The sequence below is a fragment of the Monodon monoceros genome, unplaced genomic scaffold (genome assembly GCF_005190385.1).
Source record: "Monodon monoceros isolate NGI ecotype Baffin Bay Population unplaced genomic scaffold, NGI_Narwhal_1 Super_Scaffold_12, whole genome shotgun sequence".
Lineage (NCBI taxonomy): Eukaryota > Metazoa > Chordata > Mammalia > Artiodactyla > Monodontidae > Monodon > Monodon monoceros.
In genome coordinates this window covers 74,499,172-74,512,680 of record NW_021703768.1, presented here as the reverse complement: position 1 = coordinate 74,512,680, position 13,509 = coordinate 74,499,172, and the positions used below count along the sequence as shown (strand labels likewise).

The window sequence follows — 13,509 nt, the reverse complement described above, 5'->3', positions numbered from 1 at the left end:
GCACCCAGCATCAAAAATATGTGGGTGGTAGAAGACAAAAAAAAAAATGTCTTGCATGTAGGGAAAAAGCAGTCTCTAGAAAAACATGCTAGATCATACAACTCATATACAAAAGAATGTTGATAAAGTTTTTCTACAATGTGATGGCAATCCTAAATATTCCTATTATATTACCAATTAGCTGTCAAACTGAAATAAACTTTTCTGGCCTAATAATAATTATAACAATAATAAAGTGATCTGTCAAACATTCAAGGGAAGGAAAATTATTCCTCTATCTCTCTAAAAATCATTATAACATTGCTTTCATACAAAGAAACAATCAAAGAACTTATAGCCAAACAATTTTTAAAAAGGCTTATAGAGATAGATCCAGGAGTTAATTAATAAGAATAATCATATATTTCTTGACTTCTTCCTCCTTCTTCAAAGCTAGGCATGGTGGGTGGAATCCTTCTTATGTTTCTATCTCTCTGACCTTTCCTATTTCATCTTTGTTTTCCTCCTCCACTACACTTCACTGAAGGACTTTTCTGTTCTCCTCGTCTACATTTAAGGGCACATGTGATTACATTAAACCCATGTGAAAGCAGGATCATCTCTCTATTTTATGGTCAGGTGAAAAGTACCTTCATAGCAGTAGTACCTAGATTACTTAGTGTCTGTTTGAATAACCAAGCGATGGATGTCTGGAAGAGACATCTTTAGAATTCTGCCTACCCTAGAACTGATTTAGTCCAAATTTCTGATTTTAAAAATAGGGAAATTTAAGATGAGTTTTATCCAAGTACTTAGTCATGGATTTTTTGCTGTATTAAAAGATAGATGAGACTACATTTCTTATATTAAGATTGATAGATTATCTGCTTAGGAAAGAATACATGCAAGCCTATCCAATTTTAATAATAAGTTGTAATTATGCTCCCCTCTAACCAATAACAGAAAACACCCCTACTCCAAGGCTTAATAGAGAAATCAAACTATCTGCTATACTGCTTCTTCCAAAACTCTTATCCAGTGCTACTGAAACTTGAAAGATGGACAAAGTATTGAGTTCTTTCCTCTGTATTGGTCAGCAATGTTTTTTAAAGGGCCCCATAGTAAATAGTTTAGACTTTTGGGACCTATGGTCTCTGTCACAATGATTCACCATGCCACTGTAGAATGAAAAGAGGGATAGAACACAAGTAAATGAATGGCTGTGAATGTATTACAATAAAACTTTATTTATAGATTTGGTCTGTGCGGGGAGAGGGAGACTGCTTAGTTTGCGAACTCCCGGTGTAAAGATTTGGGTACTCTATGTCCATGCTGAATTCTTATGGCCATCACAGAGAGGGTGCCATTCATGTACATTTTATGCTATGCCCTTGACATTAATTGATACTTGATTTTAAAAATATATAGTCATATTTTAAAAATTGCTGTAGCTTATTCAAAACTCTTGTTGAAGTCAGTGTACAACATTATGTTGTTCAGTGTCCTTTTATAAATTCTTCACATTACAAATTCCCTTCAAAATTGTGTCAGGAGTGTTTGGGGTTTCTTTTCCCCTTCATGCTGAATTAGCATGTTTCATTTTATCAGAAAATTAAAATTACGTATCCCATCACTTCCCTTTTTGAGTTGGTTTACAGGAAATATAGATTTATAATGAATACTCATTTCTGTCCTTCTATATGTAAGCTTTAGGGCACATTTATTTTCCCTTATTTTTTAAAACTTTTGGTCTTATAGTATATGTGATTTTAGCTTTAATCTTCCTAAAATCCTTACCAGTGAATATATAATAGTAGACTTGGGATTAAAATTCTAGTTTATGATTAGTCTTCCTCAAATATAAATATTTGCACTCACATTTCATTAACTTCAATTAATTAATTTCCTGCAGACCCTGTACACATTGTGTCTGTTGATGGAATTGGTCTTTTATGTATTTAAACTTCCACACAGAGTAAAGTCTATGTCTATGTAGTGAACTCTTTTTTATATTGAATTATATCACATATATCAGGTTTTCTCAAACTTGGCACTATGGGTACATTTTGAACCAGAAATTTGTGTTGAGAGAGGCTGCCTTCTGCATTGCAGGATGTTTACCAGCATCTCTGGCCTCTGCCCACTAGATGCCAGTAGCACTCCTGCCAAGTTGTTTCAACCCAAATAGCTCCAGGCATTGTAGAATGTCCTCTGGGAATGTGTGTGTTGGAGGTGGGGGACATTGGTTGAGAACCATGATTTATTCAGAAATTGTCCAAATTATGAGTTAACAAATTGATGAATTTTCATGATGTGAGCACACCAGCATAATGAAAAAACAGATCAAGAAATAAAGTATTACCCGCATCCTGCAAAGCCCTTTCTTGCCTACTCACTATCTATACCTTCCCACAAAGTAAGTACCTTTATGACTTTTAAGACCACAGATTGGTTTTCTTCTTTTGAACTGTGTATAAATAGAGTTACACAGAATGTCCTTTGTTGCTTTCAATCAACATTACTCTTATGAGATTCATTCACATGGTGCATAGCAATAGTTCTTCTATTACTGCCAAATTCCGTAATTTATTTGTACATTTTACTGATAAAGGGCACTTTGTTTTCACAGCTTTACCTGTGGGAATGTTATAATTCAATTCAGTTTCTTCTGTTCTGATTTTATACTTTTTGGTCATTTTTTTGGTTACTTTTTTAGATTGCTTTTTGAGGAATTTGTCCATTTTCTGTTATTTTCCAAGTATATTGGCATAATTATTTTTTACAATATTATCTTGTTCCCTTTTTATTTGTTGTAGAATCTATAATCTCTTTTTATTCTTGGTATTGATAAATTGTGCTTTCATCCTCTGTTGAACATTTGTGCCAAGGGTTATCACTTTATTACTCAAAAAAATCAACTTTCGGTTTTTATTTTTTTTGAATCCCTCTAATATGTATTTATTATCTGTATTTTTCATTCCTTCTTATACTTATTGGAAATTTTTATCTTGTTCTATCAGCTATTGAGTGAAGAATTAAATTCTGCCAGCTTCATTATAGATTGATTTATTACTCTTTAGTTCTGACACTTCTTGCTTTCTAGAATTTTTAGCTATGTTATTCAGTGCATATACATTTAACATAATTCTATCTAGCTAGTGAATTGATCTTTTAGTCATTACAAAATTACTCTTTAAACCTGGTAATACTCCTTTTTCATCTACTTTTTCTGGCATTAATATGTCAGCAACCATTTTCTTTTTTCTTTTTTTTTTCCTTGACAGTTTTAATTCAATGTGTTTTTGCCCTTATATTTAGGATAGATCTCTTTAAATATCATGTAACTAGACTTTCTATTTTAATTGTCTGAAATTTTTGTTTTTCAGTTGTAATATTTAGCCATTTATGTTTGATGTAATTATTTACATATTTGATCTTAAATCTTACTACAGGCATACCTCATTTTATTGACTTCACTCTAATGCACTTTGCAGATACTGAATTTTTTCAAATGGAAGGTTCGTGGCAATCCCACATTGTGAAAGTATATCTGTGTCATTTTTCTAACAGTATTTGCTCACTTCATATTTCTGCATCACATTTTTGTAATTCTCACAAAATGTCAAATTTTCCATTATTATTATATTTTTTATGGTGACCTGTGATCAGTTACTTTTGATGTTACTATTGTAATTGTTTTGGGATTGCATGAACTGCACCCATGTATGATAGCAAACTTAATTGATATGTGTTGTGTGTGTTCTGACTGCTCCACCAACCTGCTGTTCCCATCTGTCTTCCTTTCCTTGGGCCTCCCTATTCCCTGAGACAAAACAATATTGAAATTAAGCCAGTTAATAACCCTACAAAGACCTCTAAATGTTCAAGTACAAGGAAGAGTTGCATATCCTTCCCTTTAAATCAAAAGCTAGAAATGATTAGGCTCAGTGAGGAAGGCATGTTGAAAGCTAAGATAGACCAAAAGCTAGATCTCTTGTGCCAAACAGTTAGCCAAGTTGTGACTGCAAAGGAGTAGTTCCTGAAGGAAGTTAAAAGTCCTACTCCAGTGATCACAAGAATAATAAGAAAGTGAAACAGCCTCATTGCTGATATGGAGAAAGTTGCTGTGGTCAGGAGAGAAGATCAAACTAACCACAGCAATCCCTTAAGCCAAAGCCTAATCCAGAGCAAGGCTCTAACTCTCTTCAATTCTATGAAGGTTGCAAGAGGTGAGGAAGCTGTAGAAGAAAAGTTTGAAGATAGCAGAGATTGGTTCATGAGGTTGAAGAAAAGAAGCTCTCTCCATAAAAGTGCAAAGTGAGGGGCTTCCCTGGTGGTGCAGTGGTTAAGAATCCGCCTGCCAATGCAAGGGACATGGGTTTGAGCCCTGGTCCGGGAAGATCCCACATGTTGCAAAGTAACTAAGCCCGTGCACCACAACTACTGAGCCTGCGCTCTAGAGCCCACAAGCCACAACTACTAAAGTCCTCACGCCTAGAGCCCAAGCTCCTCAACAAGAGAAGCCACTGCAGCGAGAAGGCTGTGCACCACAGCGAAGAGTAGCCCCCACTCGACGCAACTAGAGAAAGCTGTGCGCAGCAACAAAGACCTAAAGCAGCCAAAAATAAAAATAATAAATGAGTAAATAAATTTATTATATAAAAAAAAGTGCAAGGTGAAGCAGCAAATGCTGATGTATGAGCTACAGCCAGTTATCCAGAAGATCTAGCTAAGATAATTAATGAAGGTGATTATACTCAACAACAGATTTTCCATGTAGAGGAAATAGCCTTCTATTGGAAGACTGTGCCATCTAGGACTTTCATAGCTAGAAAGGAGAAGTCAGTGCCTGGCTTCAAAGCTTCAAAGGGCTGCCTGACTCTTGTTAGGAGTTAATGTAACTGGTGACTTTAAGTTGAAGCCAATTTACCATTATACTCATTTCCCATTATGAAAATTCTAGGACCCTTAAGAATTATCTAAATCTACTCTACCTGTGCTCTCTACATGGCACAACAAAGCCTGGATGACAGCACATCTGTTTACAATATGGTTTACTGAATATTTTAAGCCCAATGTTGAGACCTAAGGCTCAGAGAAAAAGATTCCTTTCAAAATATTACTACTTACTGACAAGGCACCTAGTTACCCAAGAGCTCTGATGGAGCTGTCCAACAAAATTCACGTTGTTTTCATGCCTGCTAACATGTCATCTATTCTTCAGCCCATGGATCAAGGAGTAATTTTGACACTCAAGTCATATTATTTAAGAAAAACATTTCATAAGACTACAGCTACCATAAATAGTGATTCCTCTGATGGACCCAAGCAAAGTAAATTGAAAGCCTTCTGGAAAGGAGTCACCATTTTAGGTGCCATTAAGAACATTCATGGTTCATGGGAAAGGGTCAAAATATTAACATTAACAGGGATTGGAAAGAAGTTGATTCCAACCCTCATGGATGACTTTGAGGGGTTCAAGACTTCAGTGGAGGAAGTAACTGAAGATATGGCGGAAATAACAAGAGAACTAGAAGTGGAACTTGAAGATGGGACTAAATTGCTGCAATCTCATGATCAAACTGTAACAGAGGAGGAGTTGCTTCTTATGAATGAGAAAAGAAAGTGGTTTCTTGAGATGGAATCTACTCCTGGAAAAATGCTGTGAAGATTCTTAAAATGACAACAAAAGATTCAGGACATTACATAAGCTTACTTGATAAATCAAAAGCAGGGTTTGAAAGGATTGATTCCAATTTTGAAAGAAGTTCCACTGTGGGTGAAATGCTATCAAACAGCATTGCATGCTACAGAAAAATAGTTCATAAAGGTAAGATGGAGTGGCCAAGATGGCAGAGTATGAAGACCCTAAGCTCACCTCCTCCCATGAGGACAGCAAAATTGCAACTATTTACAGAGAAATTATTTATGTGACAAACCAGAGCACTAGCAGAAAAGTTCTACAACTAAAGATGTAAAGAAGGAAACACAACAAGATAGGTAGGAGGGGCAACCCACACACAGGAGGATAATTACAATTGCAGAGGTTCTCCTCAAGGAGCAAGTGGTTGGAGCCCCGCATGTGGCTTTCCCAGCCTGGGAGTCCTGCACATGGAAGATAAGCCCCAAGAATGACTGGCTCTGAAGGCCAGTTGGGTTTACTTTCAAAAGAGCCAGAGGACTGTGAGAAATAGAGACTCCACTCCTAAAGAGCACACGCAAAACTTCACATGCTCTGGGACCCAGGGAAGAAGCAGTAATTTGAAAGGAACCTGGGTAAGACACACCTGCTGATCTTGAAGAGCCTCGTGGAGGGGCAGAAGGCAGCTGGGGCTTGTCCTGGGAACATAGACACTAGCATCAGCTGTTTTGAGGAGCTCCTTCTACCACATGGACACTGATGCTGGCAAGCACTATTCTGGAATCCTCCCTGTAGCTTATTTGTACCAGGACTCAGACCAACTGACCAGGTTGTCAGTACAAGTACTGGGATGCCTCAGGCCGAGATACAACTCCACCCACCAGCAGGCCTGTTGCCCTGAAACCCCCTGAGTGCACAGCCACCCCAGGACCTGGTCCTGTCCAGCAGAGGGCCCAGGACCTGGCTCCATACACCAGCTCTAGCCACGGGATTTCCAGGGCCCTGCAGCCAGAGATCTGGGACCTGACTCAGCCCACCAGTAGGTCTCACCCACCAGTGTGTAGGCACTGTCCCCAGGACCCCATGGGCCCACAAACAGGCCAGAACACCAATTCTGGGACCCCCAGGGCCCTGCATCCAGAAACCCTGGGACCCAGCTTTGCCTACCAGTGGGCTGGCAGTAGCTCCGGGACCAGCCTTACCCACCAGTGGGTAGGCACCAGCCCCAGGAAATCCTGGGTCCTGGTCCCACCCACAAGCAGACCAAGACACCAGTTCTGGGACCCACAGGGCCCTGTAGCCAGGTAGGACATATAGTTCAAGTGAGCAGAGAGTAGTGTGCTGCTGGGATACATAGGACATCTGCTTCAAAAAGCCACTTCTTCAGGATCGGGAAACATAAGGAGTCCACAAAATACATAGAAATAAAAATAGCAAATTAGGTAAAATGAGGGGACAGAGGAACATGGAAATGAAGGAATAAGTTAAAACCCCAGAAGAAGAATGATGTGAAATAGGGATAGGCAATCTACCCGCTAAAGAGTTTAAAGTAAAAATCATAAAGATAATCAAAGTACTCAGGAGAAGAATGGATGAACACAGTGAGAAGATTAACAAAGAGAAGATATAGTCATTGACCTCGGGCGGCAGCGGCAGGAGAAGTGGCAGTGGTGGGAAGTGGCTGGAGCAGGGGGCATTGTCATCTCACCCTTCAGCCTGGAGGAGCTCATCAAGCACCTAGCCTCGCTACAGCACAACAAGGTGCTCAAGGTCCAGCTGGAGACCTACAAACTCAAGTGCAAGGCACTGCAGGAGGAGAAGCGCGGCTTGCGCAAAGCCAGTGTGACCATCCAAGCCCAGGCTGAGCGGAAAGAAGAATTCATCAATAACACTTTATTCAAGAAAATTCAGCCTTCACAGAAGGAGAAAGAAACCCTTGCTATAAATTACGAGAAGGAAGAAGAGATCCTCACTAATGAGCTTTCCAGAAAATTGATACAGTTGCAGCATGAGAAAGCCGAACTAGAACAGCATCTGGAGCAGGAATTCCAGGTCAGCAAACTGATGAAGAAAACTAAAAAACTGGAGAACGATACCATTTCTAAGCAGCTTACATTAGAACAGTTGAGACGAGAGAAGATTGACCTTGAAAGTACTTTGGAACAGGAACAAGAAGCACGAGTGAATCGTTTCTGGAAAAGGATGGAACTTGAAGCTGAAAAGCGAATCCTGCAGGAGAAATTAGACCAGCCGGTGTCTGCTCCCCCATTGCCTAGAGACAGCTCCGTGTAGATCGACCCTCCAGAAAACGTGATGCGACACATCAGGTCTTTAAAGAATGAACTGGAGAAGCTGAAGAAGCAACTGAGTGCTGCCCAGTTACAGCATTCCGAGATAACGGCGCAGTATTTGGAGGAGGAACTTCACATGAGGGAAGAGGACCTGAGAGGAAGCTGCAGAGGGAGATGGAGAGGAGAGAGGCCCTCTGTCGACAGCTCTCAGAGAGTGAGTCCAGCTTAGAGATGGATGCTGAAAGGTATTTTAGGGAGCTGTCTGCACAAGGATTAAGACCTCACATTGTGTGCAGCCCGATCCCTTACACACCTTCTGCCAGTTAAAGCCGGCCGATATCACCCAGTCTCTCGTATGCAAGTCACACACTTGGTTTCACGCCACCAACTTCACTGACTAGAGCCGGAATATCTTATTACAATTTCCCAGGTCTTCATGTGCAGCATATGGGAGCATTCCACGGTATCACAAGGCCTTCACCGCAGAGAAGCAAGTCCTGATCAATTCAAATGGCCCACGCTACCTCCGTCTCACAACACACAGACCCCTGTCCAGCCACTGCCACCTCCATCTCCACCACCCATGCAGCCCACAGTCCCCTCAGCAGGCACCTTGCAGCCTGCCCCCTCGCAACAGTCAGTTCACCCCTCCTCCCAGCCTTAATGCATGTGCTTAGTCCGAACCTCATGTCAGCACACGTTCTTGTACAGTGGAGCTGAGCTGTCGACTCAACGCCAAAGGCTTCCTTCCCTGGCATATGAATGTGATTTATTTGCACTGAGGTTATCTAGGCTTCACTATTCATTACGTTGCAAATGTGTGTCGGAAACGCAGCCAGTGTTGTGGGTCTACAACTCTACACGGACGACTTTTTCCTTCGGTGTTTTACTTGAATCTACATGTGTGCACATTCCCTGGCTGGGACGTTGGCTGTTCGACTGTTTGGTAGTTCAGCAGCAGTGTGCAATTTTCTCCTGGCCCCAGAGCTTCGTTTTCCTGGCTTTTAAGTTGGAAAATAAAAAAGGATATCTTTTAATTTTTTTCCATGAATTTGCAGAAAATTACTGAGCTGTTATTACCCCTCCCCTCCCATTATAATGGTGTTTACCAAGCATACCAATAATTCAGCACTACAATTCAGAACTTTGAAAATCTAGCACTCAGTATAAAATGGGAAGTTAGATGGATCAGTACCAAAGACAATGCTCAATAGAGCTTTCTACAGATACACTTTGTATGGGTTATTTTCAGTATATCCCAACATCCATGTCTCTTGTAAAATAGATCACCTAAAGTACTGGATCACATGGCTATATCTTTTCCACATGCATGGGATTGATGATTATTGTATATCCAGGTATGATTCTTTCTTTATCCTTGATGTTAGCCTCCTCAAACTGGACCCCTCTCACGTGAGTCGATAACTGTTGTCCTACCCACCAGTGGTTGTTATGACTGATTAGAAGGTGCTGTGTGATTTCTGCCACAGAAGACAGTGTGATTGTAACAAAAACAGCTATTTCCCCTTACCATTCTTTACTTGTGTTTCCCTAAAATAGAGTTCAAACAAATATTTTAAAGGTACAAAATACTATTAGAAAATACTATTTGAAATAAACGTTATAGGCATATCTTAGCATAATGGCCACAAAATACTTTATTGCTGAGGACTTTATTGCTGAACACAATAGCACTGAGGACTGCTTATTTTGCCCAGTAAAATCGAGTGCAGTGTACAGAGAAGTATATCTTGAATGCATTATTTCTGTTCATTTAGCACAAATAAATTGTTTGGTTTCACTTTAAAGTAGAAAAATGAGTTAGAAGATATACAGAAAAAGCAAACAGAGATTAAGAATGCAATAATTGAAATAAAAAATACATTAAAAGGAACCAACAGTAGATTACATGATACAGAGGAACTCCTCAGCAAGCTGGAAGACAGAGTATGGGAAATCACTGAACCTGAACAGAAAATGGAAAAAAAGTAAAAAGAAATGAAGACAATTTAAGAGACCTCTGAGACAACATCAGGCATACTACCATTTGCATTATAGTAATCTCAGAGGGCGAATAGAGAGAGAAAGGAGCAGAGAACATACTTGAAGACATAATAGCTAAAAACTCCGTCAACCTGGGAAAGGAAACAAACATCCAGGTACGAGAAGTACAGAGAGTCCCAAACAGGTTCAAGCCAGAGGATCACCCCAAGACACATTATAATTAAAATGGCAAAACTTAAAGAGAGAATATTAAAAGCAGAAAGGGAAAAGCAACAAATTACACACAAACAAACTCCCACAAGGCTATCTGCTGACTATTCAGCAGTAACCCTGCAGGCTACAAGGGAATGGCACAATGTGTCTAAAGTGATGAAGGGAAAAAACCTACTACCAAGAATATTGTAGCCATGAGGGCTCGCATTCAGATTTGATGTAGAGGTCAAAAGTTTTACAGATAAGCAAAGCTAAAAGAGCTCAGCAGCACAAAACCAGTTTTATAAGAATTGTTAAAGGGACTTCTCTAAGTGAAAAAGAAAAAACCACAACTAGACACATGAAAATTATGAAAGGGAAAAGCTAACTGGTAAAGACAAATACATAGTAAAGGTAGTAAAGCAACCACATATAAAGTTACTAGGAAGGTTAAAAGACAAAGGCCACTTTTATTCAACATAGTCATGAAAGTCCTAACCACAGCATTTGGACAAGAAAAAGAAAGAAAAGGAATCAAAATTGGAAAGGAAAAAGTAAAACTGTCACTGTTTTCAGGTAACATGATACTATACATAGAGAATCCTCAAGATGCCTCTCACTACGAGAGATCATCAATAAATTTGATAAAGTGGCAGGATACGAAATTAATATACAGAAACCTGTTGCATTTCTATACACTAACAATGAACTATCAGAAAGAGAAATTAAGAAAATAATTCCATTTATAATCACATCAAAAGAAAAAATTACCTAGGAATAAATCTAATTAAGAAAAAAAATCCTTCATGAAAATATGTCAATCAGTGCAGCAAACTTTATTGTATTATTTTAAGAATTGCCACAGCCACCTCAGCCTTCAGCAACTGTCATCCATCAACATCGAGGCAAGACCCTTCACCAGCAAAAAGATTATGATTGCTGAAGGCTCAGATGGTGGTTAGCATATTTTAGCAGTATTTTTTTAATCATGTTATATACATTGTTTTTTAGACATGCTACTGTGCACTTAATAGACTACAGTGTCATGTAAACATACTTTTATATGCACTGGGAAACTAAAAAATTTGTGTGACTCACTTTATTGCCCACTTTATTGTGGTGGTCTGGATCCAAACCTGAGATACCTCTGAGGTATGCTTGTATTTATTTTCCATTTGTCAAGCTATTTATAGCTTCTTTCCATTTTGTCTTACTCTGATTTTTTTTTGGGGGGGGGGCTCTCTCCTCATGCCTTGTGGGATCTTAGTTCCCTGACCAGGGATTGAACCCAGGTCCAGGGAGTGAAAGCACCAAGTCCTAACCATTGGACTGCCAGGGAATTCCCCATTTTGTCTTATTCTGGATTAAATAATGTTTATTATTTTATCCTTCATTAGCTTCTTATTTATATATTATTTTCACCACAGATTAAAACATGCATTTAATGCTTCATTATTGTTTACTATAAATTAGTACATCTACTATGTATGAAAATATAATGAAATCAGAACACAATAACTCTACTGCTCACCACTTCAATATTTGTGTATTGTTGTCATGAATTTAATTATGCATATAGTTTTGACCAATATAAAATTTATAATTTGTAAGTCAATATCCATATTTATTTACTTATATATTGACTCTCTACTTCTCTACATTGCTTTTTATCTCTTTCTACGTTACCATACTTTTGTTCAGGATCATTTTCCTTCTGCTTGGAGATCTCCACTTAGCATCTCTTTTAGTTTGGTTTTCTGGTGACAGATTATTTCAATTTTTGTTTGATAATGTCTTTGCTTTCATGTGTAAAGAATGGTGTAACAAGGTATAAAACTCTAGGTTGGCAGCTATTTTCTCTTAGTACTTTAAATATGGCATTCCTTTAGTCTTCTGTCATCCATCATTTCTCTTAAGTCACCTAGTTATTAATCTAACTGCGCATTAAAACTTACATGTCTTTTTCTCTCCAGGATCTTAACTCTTCGAATCATTTATTGCCTAAACAGCTCCAAACTACAATTTTATCTTTCCAGCCCCTTGAGATTGCAAAAAGATCCGCCAGTTTTTCTCCTTCTTTGTTTTAGTCACCTGGATGGATTATTTGCCTCTTGGCCATCACCAAAAATAATAGTAGTAATAATAATAACAATAATAATTAATTAATTACAAAAAACCCCCAAATATTCCAGGGGAAAAGCTATTATCAGAATGTCAGCTCTTCATTTGTGGTTCCTTCTCCCTGGATTAAAGCCCCCTCCAGTACTGGTTGCCTCAGTGGTTTTCAGATATCTTTTTATTTCTTTACTTGGATTTTTAGTTATACGGGTAGAAATGTTTATTTTCTTCAACATCCATAATACCTAAAATTTTTACTAAAAAAGTTACTATAGGTTGAAAAAATGGAAACATTTCTTTTTAATTTTCCTGATGGGAAAGTACACTGCTCTACATTGCTCTATATTGTGTTGCTGTCATACTTCCTTGTATTTTCCAGTGTCTTCAAACTAGGGGATGATAGAGAGTGTATTACATACATCCTCTCTTAACTTCTTTGGAAATGCCACTTAAAACTTTCACTTTCAGTCCAGTAGCCAGAACTAGACACATGATCCCATGATAACTGCAAGGAAGGATGGAAAATGTAAGGGAGTGCAACAGAATATTGGTGAGAATTGGCATGTTCTATAGTAATCATCTATAATATACCAGTTTAGAACTACACAAAAACGACATTGATCACATTTAGAAGTATTACAATAAGGATAAGGACTTTATTCTATGATCAATAAAAGTGACAATTCTAATGGGTCAGATAAAACATCATAATAAATCTATGTGCTCATTTAATTTTAGAGAAAATATTACTGGCAAACCTAAGACTCTAAGAATATGTTCAAATATTAATTCTCTAAGATGTTGTTGCTCAGACTGCAGATTGAGCATATACAATCTGTTGTATCCATAGAAATTGGAGTTCAGTAGCAGTAAGTAGTTCTTAGGCAAGTGGTAAATGAAATACCTCTGGCTCTTCTACTTTCTTATCATATTTTTTTTCCATATGCTAGGGAGAAAAAGCTGGAATTTAGAAAAATTTCTTCAACATCCATAATACCTAAAATTTTTACTGATAAATTATTATAGGTTGAAAAAATGGAAATATTTCTTAATTTTCCTGATGGGAAATTAGGTTAATTTTTTAAAAAATTTTTTGTAGGGAGGACATTTAAGGAGAGCAAAAGTGCAAGTTGAAAAAATGGCATGGCATGGAGTTATTGGTAGTCTTCAAAGTGATCTTGAGAAAAACAATTTGGATAACAAATAGTCTAATGGAATACAAAAAAAAAAAAGTTTGCAAAGCCAGTATACAAATAAGTTCTTGTTTTTTAAAGTTTCATATGA

General features: G+C 38.1%; 2 pseudogenes; both read left to right on the top strand.

The window, feature by feature from the left end:
- Nucleotides 1-5,913, top strand: part of LOC114892099 — a 68,423-nt pseudogene extending 62,510 nt beyond the window's left edge.
- Nucleotides 5,914-6,110: 197 nt separating this feature from the next.
- On the top strand, nucleotides 6,111-8,575 carry LOC114892098 (annotated as a pseudogene).
- The last annotated feature ends 4,934 nt before the right edge of the window (nucleotides 8,576-13,509 follow it).